Source organism: Argentina silus (assembly GCF_951799395.1).
Source record: "Argentina silus genome assembly, chromosome: X".
In the NCBI taxonomy this organism is placed as follows: domain Eukaryota; kingdom Metazoa; phylum Chordata; class Actinopteri; order Argentiniformes; family Argentinidae; genus Argentina; species Argentina silus.
In genome coordinates this window covers 35,114,352-35,139,703 of record NC_139653.1, presented here as the reverse complement: position 1 = coordinate 35,139,703, position 25,352 = coordinate 35,114,352, and the positions used below count along the sequence as shown (strand labels likewise).

The following is a 25,352-nucleotide window of genomic DNA, read 5'->3' as shown; positions in this document are numbered from 1 at the left end:
AGGTACAGAACCCTGTGGACAGGACCTGACCTTTACTATGACCTGTAGACCCCACGGTTGTCATAGCACCAGCACAAACAGTAGGCTTTTGACTAATGTATAGGCACCCCCTGTTGGTGGTTTAGGAGTATAACAGCTGTTTGTCATCCTGAGATAGTAGTGTTCTCTGCTCCCCTCTAGTGGATGGAAAAGAGAACTACAACACTACTGGGTTTCAGTCACTGCTCTGCTTGTACACAAGACAGACCAGTACATGCACTCCCCTTATAAGAACCACATCAGAGCTGGACTACTCGGACTCTGACTTTGAAGGTGAAGTACATTGTAAGTACAGCTTCCCACCCCACAATCATGCATCTCTATAAACAGTTGGTTCTTCTATCCACTTCACTGCTGTGCTGCATCACTCCTGATCCGGAGAATCCTGGTAACTATCTACACACATGGACTCTGATGATGGACGGTTATGTCCACTGTGTGTTGGTACAAGGCTCTAATCATTCATCAATATGCATTTTACAAAAGCTTTACAGTTTCAACATGACACATGATTATAGACATCAATAGGTTGAATTACAGTAAAGAATCATACAACAGTCATTCACTCCACTAAGTGTCCAGCCCAACTAGTCACATGACCAGCCCAACTAGTCACATCCGTGTCCTTGTCCCCTGTATCTCTACTATCTACAACCGAGTGACTCTCTGATCATCTGATCACCATTATCTCTGATGGTGATTCTCCCACCAGTAGCTCTTACAGTGATCAATACATTGACTCTCTCCACAGAATTCATGACAATGAGCAGGTCAAGTGCCATCAGATGACAATTTTGCCTCGAAAATGTCACTAATATTTCAGACAAACCACTGCCATATTAGCATAATGCAAAGTTTAATTTCGGTCTGTGTACGTTTTTGCCATTAGTTTTTTTGTGACAAATAATGACAACCAAGAATGACAGTTAGTTCTTTTAATTTTTTATTAAGCACCAGATCTGCAACATACAGGCAACATGGGTTCAAACTCTCTCATATGAATGGGCTGTCATATGACATGATATAATATAGTATGGTGTAGTGAGGTAGTTATAGAGTGTGGGGCGTGCTGGGGTGGTTGGTGAGTGAGGGGTAGTGTGTGAGTGTGGTGTAAAATTGGGGTAGTGTGTGGGGTATAATTGGGGTAGTGTGTGGGGTTAATGGGGTAGAGTGTGGGGTTAATGGGGTAGTGTGTGAGTGAGGTGTAGAAAGGTCTTTTGAGTTCCATTTAGAACCCTCTGTGGACAGAGGGAGAGGCCCGGGTGTAGGGGTTTGGAGAGGAATAAACAAAGGGATCTTGGAAAAGCAGGAGGACCAGGAAAACATATGAAGATGAAGAACGACAACCATGACTGATCAGAAGAGGAAAGATGGAGATGCTGTAGATGGTGGTGGCGGGGGGCGGCATCTTTAATCTTCAAATGCGTTCAATCTGAGGAAAATAACAGAAAAAGGGAAGTGAGAGATAATAGGACGCTCACATACAGACTGTTGACATTGGACAAACAACTTCACGTTCAACTACACGTCTGTTTGAAATGTGTATCCTACTACTAACTCCTCTTCCCTGTGTGCTTTATTTCTCACCTCAACTTTCTTTTTTGCCAAATTGTCATTTTTCGATCAGGAAACATGGCCGCCTCTGGGTCATCTTGCAGGTCCTCTGCAAAATGTTCCCCACCCGCCATCCATTCAAGCCTCCGCTCTCTCTTTTTCGAGGCCCACTTCTCATATCGGTCCACCTCCTTCTGCCTCATGGCACCTTTCTTCTGGGCCTTTTCGTCCTGGAACTTATTCCAGCTGTCCTCTGCCTTCTGCCTCTTCTCCTCCGTCTTCAAGAGGTCCTCCCTCTTCTCCTGCTCTCTCTGGGCACGGGTGACCAGCTGGTTTGTGACCATTGAGGCCGTGCCCCCAAACGTGGTACCTGACAGAGAAAAGGACAATATCCAATGGTACTGAGTTTAGAATAGAATAGAACATTAAGATATATAGACATATCTAACAAAACATTTCCAGTAACTGACAGTTTTTTCAGAGAAATTGCTAATTGTCTGGCCTTACCGTTGCAGTACACCTCATGCCCCTCCTCCTTCTCTCTCTTGAAGGTCCTATCAATTTTCCGGAGGTTGCGCTCCTTGATCTTCTGGTTAGCCCAGTTGAACGCTCTTCTCCGGAAGCTCTTGTCTTTCTTCGGTTCCTCTGCCTCCATTTCAGTCTGTTGTTCATCTCTCTCCTTCTCTAGTGTTTTCTTTTTTTCATCCTCCATTTGTCTTGCCATGTTGTATTGCTCTTCCAACTGTTTCACCAGTGCGTACTGTTGCTCCTCCTCTTTCTGGATTCTCTCTCTCTCTAACTCTTTTTCTTTTTCTTTTTCTAGCTCTTTTCTCTCTTTCTTCTGCTGTTTAGCAACCTTCTTCTTCTCCTCCTCCTCCTCCCTTAGTTTTGTCTCCTCTCTTTCCCTCTCTATTTTTTGTTCTTGTTCTCTCTGTCTATCAATCTCTCTTTGTTTTGCCTCCTCTCTCCTCTCATTGAGTTGTTGTTGTTTCTCTTTCTGTATTTTCTTTCTTTTCTGTTTCTCCTCCTCTCTCTGCATTCTCTCTCTCTCCAAATATTTTTGCTTTTCTTGCTCCATCTCTCTTTTTTTGTCCTCAGCCTGCTTTTCGGCTTTCTTCCTTTCCTCCTCCTCTCTCTGTCTTGCATCCTCTCTCTTCCTTTCCATTTCTTGTTCCTCCTCTCTCTGCTTTTTTGTTCTAGCAATCTCTTTTTGTTTTTCTTCCTCTTCCTCTTCTTTCTCCTTTTCTTTCTGGATTCTTGCTTGCTCTACATTTATTCTCCTCTCTCTTTCAATTTCTCTCATTTCTCCAGCCATCCGTTGTTTTGCAGCCTTCTTTTCATCTTCATCATTTGGTCCAATCTCCTCTTTCTTTCTCTCCTTTCCTTTTTCTAATTGTGTTTCTCGTTTCAATCTATCAATCTCTCTTTGTTTTACCTCCCTTTCCATCTCCTTCTGTTTTGCCTGCTCCCTCTGGCTTATCTCTCCCTCCACCTGCTTTTTTGGGACAGTCATCTCCTCTTCCTCTCCTTGCATTGCTTCATGTTTCTTCCACTCCAACTCAAATTCTTTTTCTGTTTCTCTTTCTAAATACTTCTGAAATTCCCACCGTCTTTCCTCCTCTCTCCTGATCTTTTTCTGCATCTCAGTTTCAGCTTGTTTCTTCCCTCTATCTCCCTCTAGTATTCTCTCTCTTTTGACATCCATTTTGCTTGCTCTACTGTACTGAGTGTCCATTTTTGTCTCTGAAGTACTTTTTCTCTCTGCCGCTTTCTGGATAGCATCTTTTACTGTCTCAGTGTGACTCTCCTCCTCTCCATGTCTCTTCTCTGTATCATCTGCAATCAAGTCCATTATCCAAGCCTTCTTGACGGTTTGATTTCTCTGTCTTCCAGCAGGCAGCTGTCCATTATCTCTCTCCATCTCTATTTTTGCTTTTTTCACATTTAGTTCTTTGTGTATCTCAGAAGCTGTCTTTCTGTCAATCTCTCTTTGTCCTGCCTCCCTCCGCCCCATCTTCTGCTTTTCCTCAACTATCTGGATAGAATCCCCCACTGTCAGTTTCTGTCCCTGTTGTATTCTCTCATTGTGTCTCTCCACCTCTTTCTGTTTCGTTTCTTCATCATACACAAACAAGTCGTCTACACGTGCCTTCCTTTGGGCTAGATTTCTCTGTCCATGAGGAGACAACTCTCCTTCCTTCTCTTTTTCCATCTCACTTTGATCTTCCTCTATCTGTTGTTTTGGAATCTTTCTTCTCCCTGCCACCACTCCCGTTCCCTCCATCTTTATATTATTCTGTTCATCAACATTCTGAATCTTCTTTTCATCACCTGCAAACAAGTCCACCATCCATCCCTTATTTTCTGGAAGATTTCTCTGTCTTCTAATCGGCACCTGTCCTTCCCTTTCTTCCCCCATCTCTCTATTTTTCTCCACTATCTGTTTGGTCCCTTCATTCCTCTTCTCATCCTCTTCCTCTCTCTTTCCCTCCATCTTCATTTCCTTCCCTAGTTCTCCTTTAATCTCAGAAGCGGTCCTTCTATGCGTCTCTCTTTGTCCTCCGTCCCTCCGCCCCATCTTCTGCTTTTCCTCGACTATCTGGATAGAATCCCCCACTGTCAGTTTCTGTCCCTGTTGTATTCTCTCATTGTGTCTCTCCACCTCTTTCTGTTTCGTTTCTTCATCGAACACAAACAAGTCGTCTACACGTGCCTTCCTTTGGGCTAGATTTCTCTGTCCATGAGGAGACAACTCTCCTTCCTTCTCTTTTTCCATCTCACTTTGATCTTCCTCTATCTGTTGTTTTGGAACCTTTCTTCTCCCTGCCACCACTCCCGTTCCCTCCATCTTTATATTATTCTGTTCATCAACATTCTGAATCTTCTTTTCATCACCTGCAAACAAGTCCACCATCCATCCCTTATTTTCTGGAAGATTTCTCTGTCTTCTAATCGGCACCTGTCCTTCCCTTCCTTCCCCCATCTCTCTATTTTTCTCCACCATCTGTTTGGTCCCTTCATTCCTCTTCTCATCCTCTTCCTCTCTCTTTCCCTCCATCTTCATTTCCTTCCCTAGTTCTCCTTTAATCTCAGAAGCGGTCCTTCTATGCGTCTCTCTTTGTCCCTCCTCTTTCGGACTCTCCACCTTTTTCTCATCGTGCATCTGGATAATGTCCCTTACTGTCAGTGTCTGTCTCTGTCTTATTTTATCATTGCGTTTTTCCACCTCTTTCTGTCTCTTCTCGTCATCCTCTACAGACAAGATATCTATCCACCCCTTCTTTTCTTCTGGATGTTTCTGTCCATTAGTACACAACTGTGGTTTATGTTCCACATTCATCTCTCCTCTCCCTTCATTGATGATATCCTTTCGTCCCACTTTTCTATTCTGCTCCTTCCACTTTCTCTCAATCTCAACTTCTTGTCTCTCTGAATTGTTCTTTTTGTCAGACTCTGTCTGTCCTTCTTTTTCCTCCTCCATCTGATTCTCTGTCTCTGCATGGGTTGTCCCCCTCTCTCTTTTCTTTTGTTTCTGTTTCTCCACGTGAAGAACATGTTGCTCTTCCTTTCCCAGTTGGTCCTCTCTTATCATTGACCTCACCAGATCTTCAAGTGTGTCAATCTTCCTCTGCTTTTCCTTTGTCTCTGTCTCCGCTGCCCTTGCCTGATCTTGGAGTATTTTTATGTCTCGTTGCAGCTTCATGACTCCCTTCATTTCTTTATTCTTTTTCTTTGGCTCCCTCTCCATTTCGGTGTCACTGTCTTCCTCACTCTTTTTTGAACATGTGAACATATGAACATGTGAATGGCTCATAAAGACAACTAGCAGCACACTGTCCTTACAGACAATAACACACCACTGGATCTGTCTCATTAGACTTGAAGGGGCAATCTGGGATTGCTCCCTGCATAATTCATTTTTTTACCATCAAACTTCCAATAAGTCTCCAATTGTATTTAACCTTTATTTTAGCAGGGAGTCCCTTTGAGACCAAGGTCTCAGTTTACAACCATACATAATACAAACACAAAATTACAACATTCGAAAACACAATCAAGAAAAACAAACACATTTTTCAACAAAGAAGTCCTCAATGAAAACTTTAAACTGCCCTCAAAACCTTAAACTGAAACGTTCTCTGCAGATTGTTCTAGCAGTTCTCTGCACCACAACTAAAACCCAATTCGGTGGAGACCCGAGGAACCTCAAGAGTTAACCAACTCTGAGAACAAGTTAGGTATAACAATCAGGCCCTTAGAACACTTCATATATAGATGAGGACCATCAACAGTGGTAATATTGATGTAATAATAGTAGAACTGTAGTTTATTGTAATTTACTCTCACCTGTAAAAAGGGAAAACGCTTTTTGTTTTCCTCAAAATGGTCGTGCAGATCCTTAGAAATATGTGCAATACGTGCCTCTACTGCAAGGTCCACTTGATATTGCTGCTCCCTCTTTCTTTAGGGTAAATAATCTTTGTTATTCCTGAGAGACTATTATCTTAGCACCAGGCAATAGAAGTATACTTTACACAAGTAAAACAAATAAAGAAGCTCTAACAGAGTAGCAACACAGCGACAGGCACAGCGGTCATGGATACATTCAGGTCAATCATGGATACATCCTCTCATCTTCCTTCCAAAATTCTAAATTCTAAATCATTGACGAAATCAAGCATTAGACTAAATTGCATTTCCATTGGAGATGGCTGATCTTTTCATAATACAGTAACCTATATATACTATATTTCTGTGTGTGGTTCATCCCTTACCTTTCATCAGCCATTGAAAATGTCAATTGCTCCAAAACATGAAATCTGCGTGCAAAAACGCTGTGAAATTCAGTCCAAGGATCCTCCTTTTGCGTGGACATTTTTCCTGTCAGCCTTGAATAAAAAAGAATCAGGGCATCACATTATGTCTAGAAATTGAGATTTTGTAGTAAAGATGTCTTAGAACAGCAAGCATCTTTACATTAAATGCAAAACAGTAGATTGATATCCATAAAATGTCACTCAAGTTTCAGTCCGCCAAAGACCATTAGCTCTCACTCCTCTTTAACCTACCCAGACAGAACCAAGACCACTACCCTTTAACCTACCCAGACAGAACCAAGACCACTACCCTTTAACCTACCCAGACAGAACCAAGGCTACTACCCTTTAACCTACCCAGACAGAACCAAGACCACTACCCTTTAACCTACCCAGACAGAACCAAGACCACTATCCTTTAACCTACCCAGACAGAACCAAGGCTACTACCCTTTAACCTACCCAGACAGAACCAAGACCACTACCCTTTAACCTATCCAGACAGAACCAAGGCTACTACCCTTTAACCTACCCAGACAGAACCAAGACCACTACCCTTTAACCTACCCAGACAGAACCAAGACTACTACCCTTCTAACCGATCTTTAACCAACCCAGACAAAACCAAGACCACTACCCCTCCAACCGGTCTTTACCTACTCAGACAGAGCCAAGACCACTACCTCTCCAACCGGTCTTTACCTACCCAGACAGAACCAAGGCTACTGCCCTTCCAACCGGTCTTTACCTACCCAGACAGAGCCAAGACCACTACCCCTCCAACCGGTCTTTACCTACCCAGACAGAGCTAAGGCCACTACCCCTCCTACCGGTCTTTACCTACCCAGACAGAACCAAGGCCACTAAACCTCTAACCGGTCTCTGCCTAATAGGGAAGTCAAGTCATACTTTAAAGATATTTAACTGATCTAAATCCACGGTAATACATTGTGGATGTACTGTACATTGTCTATGCTGACTGTGTTTACTAAATGTTGTGTTGTTGCCTGATATGACACATTGTGTTTCTGTACCTCTGTGTTGTGATGTCTGTCTTGTGCTGTACAGTAACTGTTCTGTATTGACTTGTGTGTTTGTAATGTGTCCCTGTACCTCTGTGCTGTGTCTGTCTGTCTTGTTGTCAAGTGTTTAGTTATTGACTACAATTTAAATTGTACAGTTCGCAAGGCATAGTATATATACAGCTTAGTAAATTGTATACACTGCATTGATGAACAGCAAGTATCTTTACAGTTCATTTATATACGTTAAACTTCACTCAACTGTCAGTCTGCACACCATGCAACAGCATACTTCAAGCCAATATCTTCATAAAGATTCAATGCTGTAATATATAATCTGCTTGTCAATGTATTTATCAGAAATGAGGAGAGTAAAACATACCTTGCCAGCAATGCTGGTCTTTGTCTGTCAGTCAATCTCTGTACCAATTATTTTCTTAGCCAAGGCCAAGACGGCCTGCATACAGTACAACTGCTAGAATAATAGAGATAGGACATCTATGGATATAATATTGAACGTCTGGAAAAACTCGTCATCTGTGATGTCATAACCCATTGTTACATAGACCTACAGACACGCCGTGTCTTACCGCGACTCAAATCATACATGCCAAATCATTCTTATTTAATGCGTCAGTATTGTTATAATAATAATAATAATAATAATAATAATAATAATAATAATAATAATAATAATAATGTATTTATTTTGTATAGCGCTTTTCTCAGTCCTCAAACACACTACATTCCATGGAGAAAAAATAGATAGATAAATAAAAAGTGAAACAAAAGCACAGTCAGTAAAAACAACAATACAGACGGACTAAAGATTTAAAGCAAGTTTAAAAAGATGGTTGTTAAATGTGTTGGTGATATGTTGACAGACGGCTGCATAATAAATAGAAAGATTGTAATAAGTCTCGACAAGTAGTTGGACAATTGTTGGCCCATGTCGGCATGTACCGCTAGAGGGCGTGCGGAGGTGATGGACAGTTCGCTGTGGGCTCGAGTTGCCGTTGTGTCCTTAGTTGGCAGTTGAGACTCAGGCGACACTGAGGACAGCCAGCTCACCCTTTTTACCTTCTATTACTCTTTCAGGTTAGTGAAATGTCAACAAACACCTCGACGTTTAGACTAGGCCCATACGGTAGCTAACCCCAATATGTAGATGGTGTTAAATGTATTTGGAATGATTGATTGAGGCTGGCATGTAGAGTTCACCAGCTAAGCTAGCTTGGCTAACCGTTGGCATGGCTAACTAGCGAGTGAAAACCGAGTGGGTTTGATGCCAATATTTTCATGAGATGTCACATTTGGAGTCAAAGGTAAATGTGATCACATAAGAGATACACATACATTATTATGTGTATCTTTACCGATACCGTCAAGTATAAATGTCAGATACGCTTGTCCAGAAACAGAACAGCCGTGATTACAGATGAACTAAAGAGAGGGAACACGTCCTTGAAACTGACCTCGGTACACAAATGCTTTATTGAGACCAAGTACCGCGAAGACCCGGTACAATGACGATACGTAAAGGTGTTGTTGTTGGTTAAGGCATAACCTTGAATGACTTGTACAGTACCTATTTTCCTCTTCCTAAATCTATGTTCATAACCTCACACCAGTACTTCAGCTCCAGTCTGTCTTTGTGTGTGTAGCTGTAGGAACCCAGCCAGTGATCTCCATTGAGGGACGCAGAGAGGGAGGGACGGGTCTGCTGTGTGAATCTAAAGGCTGGCACCCTGAGCCTGAGATGGTGTGGCTGGACAGTGAAGCAGTCCCTCTCTCTGCTGGGTCTCCAGAGACACACAGGGACTCTATAAGAGGACTCCACACAGTCAAACTACCTGTCATTGTACATAGTAAAATTTGATATCCTTTTGTTTGAAAGTACTGTTTTTTTTTCCTTCTGGGTGACATCTAACAAAATCAACCTTGTTTACTTGGTACAAGGTTGAAGTCGATTTAGAATGATTTATGTTTCAGGTGAGCTGTTTGACCGCACCAACCCATGGATGGTTGTCTTTGGTGTTTCTGTCATTGTCATTGGATTACCTCTGGCCATCTACTTCCTGGTGAAAGGATGTTGAGCGGAAGGTGAAGTCACATGATGATTTGAAGGTTTATTCATTTGGCAGTGAGTGTTTGTCAGTGTTGTTTATACAGAATGGTAGTCATTTTTCAAGCTCTGGTCTAAACTTTGAAATGTTTATACTGAAGACATTTCTCTGTCTTTTACTCTGCTCATAGGTGACCTCAACCAGCAGCGAGGTCAGTAGTGGTCATCTTAGTGAACTTCCATTTGACTACATCTCCATTTGAATAATTTAGATGATTTGGTGGTTCATTCATTTGGCAGTAAGTGTTTGTTAGTGTTGTTTATACAGAATGCTAGCATGTGTGCTATGCTCTGGTTCATCTCAGTCCATTTCCATTTAACCACATTTACATTTTAGTCATTTAGCAGACTCTCTTATCCAGAGTGACTTACAATTCAGTACATTTGTCTAAAGTAACTAAATCAACTATACATACAGAATATGTGCCACAAGCAGTCAGAGTGCAGTCCAGGTTAGCCTCATTGAGATCAAATCCCTTTAACAAGATTCCTGTATGGCCTTCAGGTCATTGAACACTCTCACTGTAAAGGCCCACACCAGAGTGGCAGCCAGCAACAGCTTATGGCAGCATATAGAAATATGAAAAGAAGATCAGTGAACAACACACTTTGTCCAGTTGGTCTTTTTCGGTCACTATTGTTAATGAGTAAGTTGTTTCACTAGACCTCTACAGAGGCACTGTACACTGAACCTATTCATACTGGCATGCTGGAGAAAGTTGCATAAGAGAAGGATTTTCTTGGAGACAGTCTTCTGGTGTCCATTTTCCTGATGTGTCTTTTCTTTTGATTTACAGCGGACCTCATTCAGGAGCTGGGTAAGTAGCTGGGTCATAGTGTTTTTAATGTGTGTAATATAAAATACGTGAATATCTTTAGATGACATTTATTTAGGTTCGGCCAATTGAAAATTAATGAGTTGGGGACATGCCCTGTGCGCGTGGACTGCCCTGTGCGCATGTGCGTGATCGCAGGATTTTTCAGAAGCACAATTTTCCTAATCATTCCAAATACATTTAACACCATCTACATATTGGGGTTAGCTACCGTATGGGCCTACTCTAAACGTCGAGGTGTTTGTTGACATTTCACTAACCTGAAAGAGTAATAGAAGGTAAAAAGGGTGAGCTGGCTGTCCTCAGTGTCGCCTGAGTCTCAACTGCCAACTAAGGACACAACGGCAACTCGAGCCCACAGCGAACTGTCCATCACCTCCGCCGCGCCCTCTAGCGGTACATGCCGACTTGGGCCAACAATTGTCCAACTACTTGTCGAGACTTATTACAATCTTTCTATTTATTATGCAGCCGTCTGTCAACATATCACCAACACATTTAACAACCATCTTTTTAAACTTGCTTTAAATCTTTAGTCCGTCTGTATTGTTGTTTTTACTGACTGTGCTTTTGTTTCACTTTTTATTTATCTATCTATTTTTTCTCCATGGAATGTAGTGTGTTTGAGGACTGAGAAAAGCGCTATACAAAATAAATACATTATTATTATTATTATTATTATTATTATTATTATTATTATAACAATACTGACACATTAAATAAGAATGATTTGGCATGTATGATTTGAGTCGCGGTAAGACACGGCGTGTCTGTTGGTCTATGTAACAATGGGTTATGACATCACAGATGACGAGTTTTTCCAGACGTTTAATATTATATCCATAGATGTCCTATCTCTATTATTCTAGCAGTTGTACTGTATGCAGGCCGTCTTGGCCTTGGCTAAGAAAATAATTGGTACAGAGATTGACTGACAGACAAAGACCAGCATTGCTGGCAAGGTATGTTTTACTCTCCTCATTTCTGATAAATACATTGACAAGCAGATTATATATTACAGCATTGAATCTTTATGAAGATATTGGCTTGAAGTATGCTGTTGCATGGTGTGCAGACTGACAGTTGAGTGAAGTTTAACGTATATAAATGAACTGTAAAGATACTTGCTGTTCATCAATGCAGTGTATACAATTTACTAAGCTGTATATATACTATGCCTTGCGAACTGTTTATTTAAATTGTAGTCAATAACTAAACACTTGACAACAAGACAGACAGACACAGCACAGAGGTACAGGGACACATTACAAACACACAAGTCAATACAGAACAGTTACTGTACAGCACAAGACAGACATCACAACACAGAGGTACAGAAACACAATGTGTCATATCAGGCAACAACACAACATTTAGTAAACACAGTCAGCATAGACAATGTACAGTACATCCACAATGTATTACCGTGGATTTAGATCAGTTAAATATCTTTAAAGTATGACTTGACTTCCCTATTAAGCAGAGACCGGTTAGAGGTTTAGTGGCCTTGGTTCTGTCTGGGTAGGTAAAGACCGGTTGGAGGGGTAGTGGCCTTAGCTCTGTCTGGGTAGGTAAAGACCGGTTGGAGGGGTAGTGGTCTTGGCTCTGTCTGGGTAGGTAAAGACCGGTTGGAAGGGCAGTAGCCTTGGTTCTGTCTGGGTAGGTAAAGACCGGTTGGAGAGGTAGTGGTCTTGGCTCTGTCTGAGTAGGTAAAGACCGGTTGGAGGGGTAGTGGTCTTGGTTTTGTCTGGGTTGGTTAAAGATCGGTTAGAAGGGTAGTAGTCTTGGTTCTGTCTGGGTAGGTTAAAGGGTAGTGGTCTTGGTTCTGTCTGGGTAGGTTAAAGGGTAGTAGCCTTGGTTCTGTCTGGGTAGGTTAAAGGATAGTGGTCTTGGTTCTGTCTGGGTAGGTTAAAGGGTAGTGGTCTTGGTTCTGTCTGGGTAGGTTAAAGGGTAGTAGCCTTGGTTCTGTCTGGGTAGGTTAAAGGGTAGTAGCCTTGGTTCTGTCTGGGTAGGTTAAAGGTTAGTGGTCTTGGTTCTGTCTGGGTAGGTTAAAGGGTAGTGGTCTTGGTTCTGTCTGGGTAGGTTAAAGGGTAGTGGTCTTGGTTCTGTCTGGGTAGGTTAAAGGGTAGTGGTCTTGGTTCTGTCTGGGTAGGTTAAAGGGTAGTAGCCATGGTTCTGTCTGGGTAGGTTAAAGGGTAGTGGTCTTGGTTCTGTCTGGGTAGGTTAAAGGGTAGTGGTCTTGGTTCTGTCTGGGTAGGTTAAAGAGGAGTGAGAGCTAATGGTCTTTGGCGGACTGAAACTTGAGTGACATTTTATGGATATCAATCTACTGTTTTGCATTTAATGTAAAGATGCTTGCTGTTCTAAGACATCTTTACTACAAAATCTCAATTTCTAGACATAATGTGATGCCCTGATTCTTTTTTATTCAAGGCTGACAGGAAAAATGTCCACGCAAAAGGAGGATCCTTGGACTGAATTTCACAGCGTTTTTGCACGCAGATTTCATGTTTTGGAGCAATTGACATTTTCAATGGCTGATGAAAGGTAAGGGATGAACCACACACAGAAATATAGTATATATAGGTTACCGTATTATGAAAAGATCAGCCATCTCCAATGGAAATGCAATTTAGTCTAATGCTTGATTTCGTCAATGATTTAGAATTTAGAATTTTGGAAGGAAGATGAGAGAATGTATTGTGGTGGAAGTCTAGGATTTACCACTCTGTACTTTAGCTCTTCGGAGGTAAGAATCAAGAAACAAGTCCTGAGTAGCCACAATATATGAGTCCGGTATTTATTGCTTGCAAACAAGAGACAAGAGCGTAACAGCAGCCCAGCGTAGAACCGGGGTTCGTTCAGCACAAGTCTAAAGAGACAATGATCAGGTTCGTCTTTTATACAGTTTAAACATGATACAGGCGCCGCCAAGGCTATCGGCTGATGGGCCTGTGCTTACGTGAGAAAGGGCGGGAAAGAATGAACAATGGGGAGACTTTCTTATTGATTAATCGCCGTTCAACATTTCACACCTATCGACAGGATGCGCCTGTCCCCCCACTATTGCTCTCTCCTACCACCCCCTCAGAGATCACCGCTGTTCATATGGTAAATCATACAGTGCTTCTCAGAACAATGGCTATAGAACTTTAGAGGAGTGGCAAGAGAAAATGTCATCACAGTAGTTACACAAGTTGTATCAGTCATATGAAAGTGTATAACCTGAAAATAGTTCTATGAATGTATTTTCCATAACAGTATCCATGATTGACCTGAATGTATCCATGACCGCTGTGCCTGTCGCTGTGTTGCTACTCTGTTAGAGCTTCTTTATTTGTTTTACTTGTGTAAAGTATACTTCTATTGCCTGGTGCTAAGATAATAGTCTCTCAGGAATAACAAAGATTATTTACCCTAAAGAAAGAGGGAGCAGCAATATCAAGTGGACCTTGCAGTAGAGGCACGTATTGCACATATTTCTAAGGATCTGCACGACCATTTTGAGGAAAACAAAAAGCGTTTTCCCTTTTTACAGGTGAGAGTAAATTACAATAAACTACAGTTCTACTATTATTACATCAATATTACCACTGTTGATGGTCCTCATCTATATATGAAGTGTTCTAAGGGCCTGATTGTTATACCTAACTTGTTCTCAGAGTTGGTTAACTCTTGAGGTTCCTCGGGTCTCCACCGAATTGGGTTTTAGTTGTGGTGCAGAGAACTGCTGGAACAATCTGCAGAGAACGTTTCAGTTTAAGGTTTTGAGGGCAGTTTAAAGTTTTCATTGAGGACTTCTTTGTTGAAAAATGTGTTTGTTTTTCTTGATTGTGTTTTCGAATGTTGTAATTTTGTGTTTGTATTATGTTTGGTTGTAAACTGAGACCTTGGTCTCAAAGGGACTCCCTGCTAAAATAAAGGTTAAATACAATTGGAGACTTATTGGAAGTTTTATGGTAAAAAAATGAATTATGCAGGGAGCAATCCCAGATTGCCCCTTCAAGTCTAATGAGACAGATCCAGTGGTGTGTTATTGTCTGTAAGGACAGTGTGCTGCTAGTTGTCTTTATGAGCCATTCACATGTTCATATGTTCACATGTTCAAAAAAGAGTGAGGAAGACAGTGACACCGAAATGGAGAGGGAGCCAAAGAAAAAGAATAAAGAAATGAAGGGAGTCATGAAGCTGCAACGAGACATAAAAATACTCCAAGATCAGGCAAGGGCAGCGGAGACAGAGACGAAGGAAAAGCAGAGGAAGATTGACACACTTGAAGATCTGGTGAGGTCAATGATAAGAGAGGACCAACTGGGAAAGGAAGAGCAACATGTTCTTCATGTGGAGAAACAGAACCAAAAGAAAAGAGAGAGGGGGACAACCCATGCAGAGACAGAGAATCAGATGGAGGAGGAAAAAGAAGGAGGACAGACAGAGTCTGACAGAAAGAACAATTCAGAGAGACAAGAAGTTGAGATTGAGAGAAAGTGGAAGGAGCAGAATAGAAAAGTGGGACGAAAGGATATCATCAATGAAGGGAGAGGAGAGATGAATGTGGAACATAAACCACAGTTGTGTACTAATGGACAGAAACATCCAGAAGAAAAGAAGGGGTGGATAGATATCTTGTCTGCAGAGGATGACGAGAAGAGACAGAAAGAGGTGGAAAAACGCAATGATAAAATAAGACAGAGACAGACACTGACAGTAAGGGACATTGTCCAGATGCAGGATGAGAAAAAGATGGAGAGTCTGAAAGAGGAGGGACAAAGAGAGACGCATAGAAGGACCGCTTCTGAGATTAAAGGAGAACTAGGGGAGGAAATGAAGATGGAGGGAAAGAGAGAGGAAGAGGATGAGAAGAGGAATGAAGGGACCAAACAGATGGTGGAGAAAAATAGAGAGATGGGGGAAGAAAGGGAAGGACAGGTGCCGATTAGAAGACAGAGAAATCTTCCAGAAAATAAGGGATGGATGGTGGACTTGTTTGCAGGTGATGAAAAGAAGATTCAGAATGTTGATGAAGAGAATAATATAAAGATGGAGGGAACGGGAGTGGTGGCAGGGAGAAGAAAGATTCCAAAACAACAGATAGAGGAAGATCAAAGTGAGATGGAAAAAGAGAAGGAAGGAGAGTTGTCTCCTCATGGACAGAGAAATCTAGCCCAAAGGAAGGCACGTGTAGACGACTTGTTTGTGTTTGATGAAGAAACGAAACAGAAAGAGGTGGAGAGACACAATGAGAGAATACAACAGGGACAGAAACTGACAGTGGGGGATTCTATCCAGATAGTCGAGGAAAAGCAGAAGATGGGGCGGAGGGACGGAGGACAAAGAGAGACGCATAGAAGGACCGCTTCTGAGATTAAAGGAGAACTAGGGAAGGAAATGAAGATGGAGGGAAAGAGAGAGGAAGAGGATGAGAAGAGGAATGAAGGGACCAAACAGATGGTGGAGAAAAATAGAGAGATGGGGGAAGAAAGGGAAGGACAGGTGCCGATTAGAAGACAGAGAAATCTTCCAGAAAATAAGGGATGGATGGTGGACTTGTTTGCAGGTGATGAAAAGAAGATTCAGAATGTTGATGAACAGAATAATATAAAGATGGAGGGAACGGGAGTGGTGGCAGGGAGAAGAAAGATTCCAAAACAACAGATAGAGGAAGATCAAAGTGAGATGGGAAAAGAGAAGGAAGGAGAGTTGTCTCCTCATGGACAGAGAAATCTAGCCCAAAGGAAGGCACGTGTAGACGACTTGTTTGTGTTTGATGAAGAAACGAAACAGAAAGAGGTGGAGAGACACAATGAGAGAATACAACAGGGACAGAAACTGACAGTGGGGGATTCTATCCAGATAGTCGAGGAAAAGCAGAAGATGGGGCGGAGGGACGGAGGACAAAGAGAGACGCATAGAAGGACCGCTTCTGAGATTAAAGGAGAACTAGGGAAGGAAATGAAGATGGAGGGAAAGAGAGAGGAAGAGGATGAGAAGAGGAATGAAGGGACCAAACAGATGGTGGAGAAAAATAGAGAGATGGGGGAAGAAAGGGAAGGACAGGTGCCGATTAGAAGACAGAGAAATCTTCCAGAAAATAAGGGATGGATGGTGGACTTGTTTGCAGGTGATGAAAAGAAGATTCAGAATGTTGATGAACAGAATAATATAAAGATGGAGGGAACGGGAGTGGTGGCAGGGAGAAGAAAGATTCCAAAACAACAGATAGAGGAAGATCAAAGTGAGATGGGAAAAGAGAAGGAAGGAGAGTTGTCTCCTCATGGACAGAGAAATCTAGCCCAAAGGAAGGCACGTGTAGACGACTTGTTTGTGTTTGATGAAGAAACGAAACAGAAAGAGGTGGAGAGACACAATGAGAGAATACAACAGGGACAGAAACTGACAGTGGGGGATTCTATCCAGATAGTCGAGGAAAAGCAGAAGATGGGGCGGAGGGACGGAGGACAAAGAGAGGCGCATAGAAGGACCGCTTCTGAGATTAAAGGAGAACTAGGGAAGGAAATGAAGATGGAGGGAAAGAGAGAGGAAGAGGATGAGAAGAGGAATGAAGGGACCAAACAGATAGTGGAGAAAAATAGAGAGATGGGGGAAGAAAGGGAAGGACAGGTGCCGATTAGAAGACAGAGAAATCTTCCAGAAAATAAGGGATGGATGGTGGACTTGTTTGCAGGTGATGAAAAGAAGATTCAGAATGTTGATGAACAGAATAATATAAAGATGGAGGGAACGGGAGTGGTGGCAGGGAGAAGAAAGATTCCAAAACAACAGATAGAGGAAGATCAAAGTGAGATGGAAAAAGAGAAGGAAGGAGAGTTGTCTCCTCATGGACAGAGAAATCTAGCCCAAAGGAAGGCACGTGTAGACGACTTGTTTGTGTGTGATGAAGAAACGAAACAGAAAGAGGTGGAGAGACACAATGAGAGAATACAACAGGGACAGAAACTGACAGTGGGGGATTCTATCCAGATAGTCGAGGAAAAGCAGAAGATGGGGCGGAGGGAGGCAGGACAAAGAGAGATTGACAGAAAGACAGCTTCTGAGATACACAAAGAACTAAATGTGAAAAAAGCAAAAATAGAGATGGAGAGAGATAATGGACAGCTGCCTGCTGGAAGACAGAGAAATCAAACCGTCAAGAAGGCTTGGATAATGGACTTGATTGCAGATGATACAGAGAAGAGACATGGAGAGGAGGAGAGTCACACTGAGACAGTAAAAGATGCTATCCAGAAAGCGGCAGAGAGAAAAAGTACTTCAGAGACAAAAATGGACACTCAGTACAGTAGAGCAAGCAAAATGGATGTCAAAAGAGAGAGAATACTAGAGGGAGATAGAGGGAAGAAACAAGCTGAAACTGAGATGCAGAAAAAGATCAGGAGAGAGGAGGAAAGACGGTGGGAATTTCAGAAGTATTTAGAAAGAGAAACAGAAAAAGAATTTGAGTTGGAGTGGAAGAAACATGAAGCAATGCAAGGAGAGGAAGAGGAGATGACTGTCCCAAAAAAGCAGGTGGAGGGAGAGATAAGCCAGAGGGAGCAGGCAAAACAGAAGGAGATGGAAAGGGAGGTAAAACAAAGAGAGATTGATAGATTGAAACGAGAAACACAATTAGAAAAAGGAAAGGAGAGAAAGAAAGAGGAGATTGGACCAAATGATGAAGAGGAAAAGAAGGCTGCAAAACAACGGATGGCTGGAGAAATGAGAGAAATTGAAAGAGAGAGGAGAATAAATGTAGAGCAAGCAAGAATCCAGAAAGAAAAGGAGAAAGAAGAGGAAGAGGAAGAAAAACAAAAAGAGATTGCTAGAACAAAAAAGCAGAGAGAGGAGGAACAAGAAATGGAAAGGAAGAGAGAGGATGCAAGACAGAGAGAGGAGGAGGAAAGGAAGAAAGCCGAAAAGCAGGCTGAGGACAAAAAAAGAGAGATGGAGCAAGAAAAGCTAAAACAGTTGGAGAGAGAGAGAATGCAGAGAGGAGGAGAAACAGAAAAGAGAGAAAATACAGAAAGAGAAACAACAACAACTCAATGAGAGGAGAGAGGAGGCAAAACAAAGAGAGATTGATAGACAGAGAGAACAAGAACAAAAAATAGAGAGGGAGAGAGAGGAGACAAAACTAAGGGAGGAGGAGGAGGAGAAGAAGAAGGTTGCTAAACAGCAGAAGAAAGAGAGAAAAGAGCTAGAAAAAGAAAAAGAGTTAGAGAGAGAGAGAATCCAGAAAGAGGAGGAGCAACAGTACGCACTGGTGAAACAGTTGGAAGAGCAATACAACATGGCAAGACAAATGGAGGATGAAAAAAAGAAAACACTAGAGAAGGAGAGAGATGAACAACAGACTGAAATGGAGGCAGAGGAACCGAAGAAAGACAAGAGCTTCCGGAGAAGAGCGTTCAACTGGGCTAACCAGAAGATCAAGGAGCGCAACCTCCGGAAGATTGATAGGACCTTCAAGAGAGAGAAGGAGGAGGGGCATGAGGTGTACTGCAACGGTAAGGCCAGACAATTAGCAATTTCTCTGAAAAAACAGTCAGTTACTGGAAATGTTTTGTTAGATATGTCTATATATCTTAATGTTCTATTCTATTCTAAACTCAGTACCATTGGATATTGTCCTTTTCTCTGTCAGGTACCACGTTTGGGGGCACGGCCTCAATGGTCACAAACCAGCTGGTCACCCGTGCCCAGAGAGAGCAGGAGAAGAGGGAGGACCTCTTGAAGACGGAGGAGAAGAGGCAGAAGGCAGAGGACAGCTGGAATAAGTTCCAGGACGAAAAGGCCCAGAAGAAAGGTGCCATGAGGCAGAAGGAGGTGGACCGATATGAGAAGTGGGCCTCGAAAAAGAGAGAGCGGAGGCTTGAATGGATGGCGGGTGGGGAACATTTTGCAGAGGACCTGCAAGATGACCCAGAGGCGGCCATGTTTCCTGATCGAAAAATGACAATTTGGCAAAAAAGAAAGTTGAGGTGAGAAATAAAGCACACAGGGAAGAGGAGTTAGTAGTAGGATACACATTTCAAACAGACGTGTAGTTGAACGTGAAGTTGTTTGTCCAATGTCAACAGTCTGTATGTGAGCGTCCTATTATCTCTCACTTCCCTTTTTCTGTTATTTTCCTCAGATTGAACGCATTTGAAGATTAAAGATGCCGCCCCCCGCCACCACCATCTACAGCATCTCCATCTTTCCTCTTCTGATCAGTCATGGTTGTCGTTCTTCATCTTCATATGTTTTCCTGGTCCTCCTGCTTTTCCAAGATCCCTTTGTTTATTCCTCTCCAAACCCCTACACCCGGGCCTCTCCCTCTGTCCACAGAGGGTTCTAAATGGAACTCAAAAGACCTTTCTACACCTCACTCACACACTACCCCATTAACCCCACACTCTACCCCATCAACCCCACACACTACCCCAATTATACCCCACACACTACCCCAATTATACACCTCACTCACACACTACCCCATTAACCCCACACTCTACCCCATTAACCCCACACACTACCCCAATTATACCCCACACACTACCCCAATTTTACACCACACTCACACACTACCCCTCACTCACCAACCACCCCAGCACGCCCCACACTCTATACTACCTCACTACACCATACTATATTATATCATGTCATATGACAGCCCATTCATATGAGAGAGTTTGAACCCATGTTGCCTGTATGTTGCAGATCTGGTGCTTAATAAAAAATTAAAAGAACTAACTGTCATTCTTGGTTGTCATTATTTGTCACAAAAAAACGAATGGCAAAAACGTACACAGACCGAAATTAAACTTTGCATTATGCTAATATGGCGGTGGTTTGTCTGAAATATTTGTGATATTTTCGAGGCAAAATTGTCATCTGATGGCACTTGACCTGCTCATTGTCATGAATTCTGTGGAGAGAGTCAATGTATTGATCACTGTGAGAGCTACTGGTGGGAGAATCACCATCAGAGATAATGGTGATCAGATGATCAGAGAGTCACTCGGTTGTAGATAGTAGAGATACAGGGGACAAGGACACGGATGTGACTAGTTGGGCTGGTCATGTGACTAGTTGGGCTGGACACTTAGTGGAGTGAATGACTGTTGTATGATTCTTTACTGTAATTCAACCTATTGATGTCTATAATCATGTGTCATGTTGAAACTGTAAAGCTTTTCTGTTGCCTTATTGAGGTTGACATGTAAATATTGTAAAATGCATATTGATGAATGATTAGAGCCTTGTACCAACACACAGTGGACATAACCGTCCATCATCAGAGTCCATGTGTGTAGATAGTTACCAGGATTCTCCGGATCAGGAGTGAGCAAAACAGTGTTTCTGAACTTTGATGGCACCACTATTTGAAAAATAGCATCTCCTACCAACTGTTCATCATGAGGAAACCATTTTCTCACAAGTACATTGTCTTGCAGGACGTAACCAGAGGCAACACTGCTAATGACACCAGTGGGAAGAACTTTATCAAATAACTCTTTTAGAGTTGGATCAGCTCTCTGTTCATTTATCAACTCACAACGAGACACAGAAGTAGGCAAAGTCAACTGAGGAATCGTGTGTTCATCTACTTTACCCACTTCAGGTACCACCGAGGAATCAGACAGCACAGGGCTGGGGACAGACTGCTCAGATTGGGCTTCACTCAATGAGCGAGTCACTGCACAGGCAGTAAACACTTCAGGAAAACTCTCTGCGCTCTCATCTGGTTTCTCTGAAAGAGATGGTGAGGAAGTTACTACAAGGGGTGGAGTTACATCACGCCACACACGCCAGATTATTACCCAAGATGATAGCTACACCTTCCACAGGCAAAGAAGGACGAACCCCAAGAGCCACTTCACCCTGAACTAAGTCTGAGGAAAGCATGACCTTGTGCAAAGGAACATTCAAAGTCGTTAAGCCTATTCTTTGAACCAGAACACCATCTCCTGTATTGGAATATGCAGAGAAAAGAAGCACAGATCCCCAGGGGCGCTTAGTGGCGTAGCACACTAATGCGCTTACCACGTAATCGCAAGGTTCCTGGTTCGATTCCGACCCTCAACTTATCTTGCATGTCATCCCTCCTCTCTCTCCCATCCTTCCTGTCAATCACTACAGTCTCTATCCCAATAAAGCAGAAAAGCCCTAAAAAACATATTTAAATTAAAAAGAAGCACAGATCCCAAAATAAAGGACTCTGAAGCACCTTTGTCTCATAGTATTTTAACTGGAAAGTTTTTGTCTTCTCCTACAAGTGACACACAACCCTCAGTAATGAACGGCGCAAAGTCCACATCAACAGGACAATCAAGTTCACTGACAGACTTTTGCTGCTGACATCATAAAGAGGAAGACGTGGGGCTTAGTGTTTGCGTAACCGATGCTGACAAGGTTATGGACTTCACATTAGCTCTACTTTTACCTCTAAGAGAAGGACACTCATTTCTCCAATGTCCCTTGCCTTGACAACAGTGACACGATTGGTTAGCATCTGATTTTCCACCTACACCGCGATCAAACTTTCAGTTTGAGACATTTTCGGCTCCCAGGCCAGCAAATTTTGAGCGAGTGTGAAACTGACTGTCGGACTGTCCCAGTGATCAGCATCACCATAACTACGCCCACCAAACCTCCCTTTGTGGGTCAAGATGTATTCATCAGCCAGAACCGCAGCTTCTGAAGCTGTGCAGACTTTGTGTTCACTGGTATATGTCGCAATGCGGTTTGGAACAAAGTCTTTAAACTGCTCACAAACTATCGAGTTATTCAGATAACAGTCGAGAGTTTTAATGTTAGCGGCTGTACACCAACGATTAAAATGACCTTGTATTACCCGAGAAAATTCCACAGGGTTGTCCTATCGCCTTTCCTCCAGGTTCTGAATTTTTGGCTGTACGCTTCTGGGACTAACTCATAAGCTCTCAGGACTGCAGTTTGAACTGTTGCGTGAACTTGACATTCTGCAGGACTAAGGGCAGAATAAGCTTCCTGGGCTTTGCCACTCAACACACACTGTAGCAACAGAGTGCGTTCAGAGTCAAGCCAGTTCCTAGAGTCAGCAACACGTTCGAACAATGCAAAGAATGTATCGGGATCATGTTTACTACATTTGGATACTAAATGCAAGCTGACAGACACATCAAACCTTGGTGCATCAGAGACATTTGACGAGGCTTGACTTTCCTCTGAAAGATTACCATATTTTATCAGACACAATTTGTACTGCTGCAACTCCATCCTCAATCGCTCAATTAGTTTTTTTCACGTTCTGCTTCACACTTTACCTTCTCCTGTTCTTGTGTCAACTCCAATTTCATTTGAACTTGTTCCGTTTGCAACAATATTAAGTCCTTCTGTTGCTTAAAAGTCAAACCTTGTGGGCTAACGTTAACCTCCACAGGCAGACTGGGTGGGCAAACCTCCATTTCGCCAGAGAGGACCCCCCCATTTCAACTAATTTGGCCTTCTAATGGCTTTGGCACTGTATTTTAGATGTTTATCACAACCAGATACTTCAATTTCATAGTGGTCTGCAACTTTCAACAGTTGCTCCTTAGTATATAAGTCTAGCAACATTTCACATGGGGCCTGAATGAAATCTTCAATCTCCAAATTTGTCAATTGGCCTACTCCTAAACACTAAAAACAAAACAAACCTTTACATTGACACCCAGATCTACAAGGTGCCCTTCATGTAGTGCATTATCCAAAGTAAGGAATAAGGAGCTTTTCCCCCTATACTGCCTATCCAAATCTAACTAACTATACCCTAGTCTTCATGTATATACTGGTGGCGGGTACTTATACACCCAAAGCCCGCTTGCAAGGATGAGAGCAAACTGCCCCTACCCATGCTACAGAGGTGTTCCCGAGTCAACTGCTCTCAACCACGCGGATATACACAAAAACAACAAACCAAAATAATAAGCCAAAACAACAAATTGACCAGCCCCCCCAAAAGGAGACAAGCCACTACAGCCTGCTGGGGAATGTGTAGCTTTTAGCTCCAAGTAACACAAAGGAAATGCACTGCATGAAAACACCTGCAGAACAAAGGTAGCACAATGCAACCTGACAAAGTGAGCAATACTCTGACATCAATACCCAAGGACAAAACAAATGACAGAAGGGACTATTTGCATTTGGGACTTATTTTACGAAGCTGTCAGCACAAATCACAAAATTTGCAGTGAAAAAACAATACTTTGTAAAAAATAAAATAAAAATTAAAGGCCCAGAAGAAAGGTGCCAAGAGACAAAAGGAGGTGGACCGCTACGATGGCGGGTGGGGAACATTTTGCAGAAGACATGCAAGATGACCCAGAGGCGGCCATGTTTCCAAAGCGGAAGATGACGATTTGGCAGAAAAGATTGAAGTTGAGGTGAGAAATTGAGGTGAAGTTGAGGTGAGAAATAGAGCACACAGGGAAGACAAGTTAGTAGTAAGATACACATTTCAAACAGACGTGTTCTTTAATTTATATAAAATGTGACCAAGACTGTTTGTGATACTGCTCAGAGTATGAAACAGCTGCTCTTTGAGGTGTTTGGCTCAACAATAAAAAAATAAAATAAAAAAAGTTGTCTAATGTCAACAGTATGTATGTGGGCATCCTATTATCTCTTACTTCCCTTTTACTGGTATTTTCCTCAGATTGAACGTATTTGAGGATTGAAGATGCCCCAGGCCCCCCCCCCGCCACCATCTACAGCATCTCCGTCTTTTACCCATCTTCTAATGGCTACTTCCAGCATGATAATGCACCATGTCACAAAGCAAAAGTCGTCTCAAACTGGTTTTATGAACATGACAATGAGTTCAGTGTTCTTCAGTGGCCTTCCCAGAGACAACAGTTTGTTCAGGTCAAACATCATCAGTCCAGGCTAGCTGCAGTAACACAGGGTGTCCCCCAGGGGTCAGTGCTGACAATGAGTTCAATGTAAAGATGCTTGCTCTTCTAAGACATCTTTACTACAAAAACACATCTCCGTTTCTAGACATAAAGTGATACTTTTTTATTCAAGGATGACAGGAAAAATGTTTGTGCCAAAGGAGGATCCTTGGAATGCATTTTACAGCAATTTTGTACACAGATATAATGTTTTGGAGAAAATGACTTTTTCAATGGCTGATGAAAGGTAAGGGATGAACCACACACAATATAGTATATATGGGTTACCGTATTATGAAAAGATAACTGAGATGCCAATACAACAAACTGACCAGCCCCCCCAAAAGGAGACAAGCCACTACAGCCTGCTGGGGAATGTGTAGCTTTTAGCTCCAAGTAACACAAAATTTACAGTGAAAAAACAATACTTTCTCAAATGTTTGTTACCCGAGACAGGAACAGATGAAGACAGAAGAGGAAGAAAGACAAAGAGAAATTGATAGTAAGGAGGAAGAAGTGGAGATTAAGGAGGGTGATCTTCAGGGGAGTCCCATTGGGAAGAAAGACAAGAGCATCCGGAGAAGAGCATTCAACTGGGCTAACTAGAAGATCAAGGAGCGCAACCTCCGGAAGATTGATAGGACCTTCAAGAGAGAGAAGGAGGAGGGGCACGAGGTGTACATCAACGGTAAGGCCAGACAATTTGCAATTTGTTTGAAAAAACAAGTCAGTTACTGTAAATGTTTTGTTAGATATGTATATCTGACTGTTCTATTCTATTTTAAACTTAGTACAATTGGATATTGTCCTCTTCTCTGTTAGGCAACATGGCTGGGGGCGTGGCCTTAATGGCCACAAACCAGCTGATCACCCGTGCCCAGAGAGAACAGGAGAAGAGGGAGGACCTCTTGGAAGACGGAGGAGAAGAGACAGAAGGCAGAGGACAACTGCAATAAGTTCCAGGAAGAAAAGGCCCAGAAGAAAGGTGCCAAGAGACAAAAGGAGGTGGACCGCTATGAGAAGTTACGCCTTCCCAGAGACAACAGTTTGTTCAGGTCAAACATCAT

General features: G+C 42.5%; 1 pseudogene across 1 annotated transcript in view; it reads left to right on the top strand.

Annotated features, from left to right (window-relative positions):
* LOC310822355 (eosinophil peroxidase-like) overlaps positions 1-22,073 on the top strand; it is a 110,970-nt pseudogene extending 88,897 nt beyond the window's left edge. Inside the window, exons 14-17 of the transcript in view lie at positions 9,097-9,207; positions 9,689-9,709; positions 10,355-10,375; positions 21,943-22,073. The product of the transcript in view is annotated as an eosinophil peroxidase-like (transcript). The remainder of the gene's footprint in view (positions 1-9,096; positions 9,208-9,688; positions 9,710-10,354; positions 10,376-21,942) is intronic.
* The last annotated feature ends 3,279 nt before the right edge of the window (positions 22,074-25,352 follow it).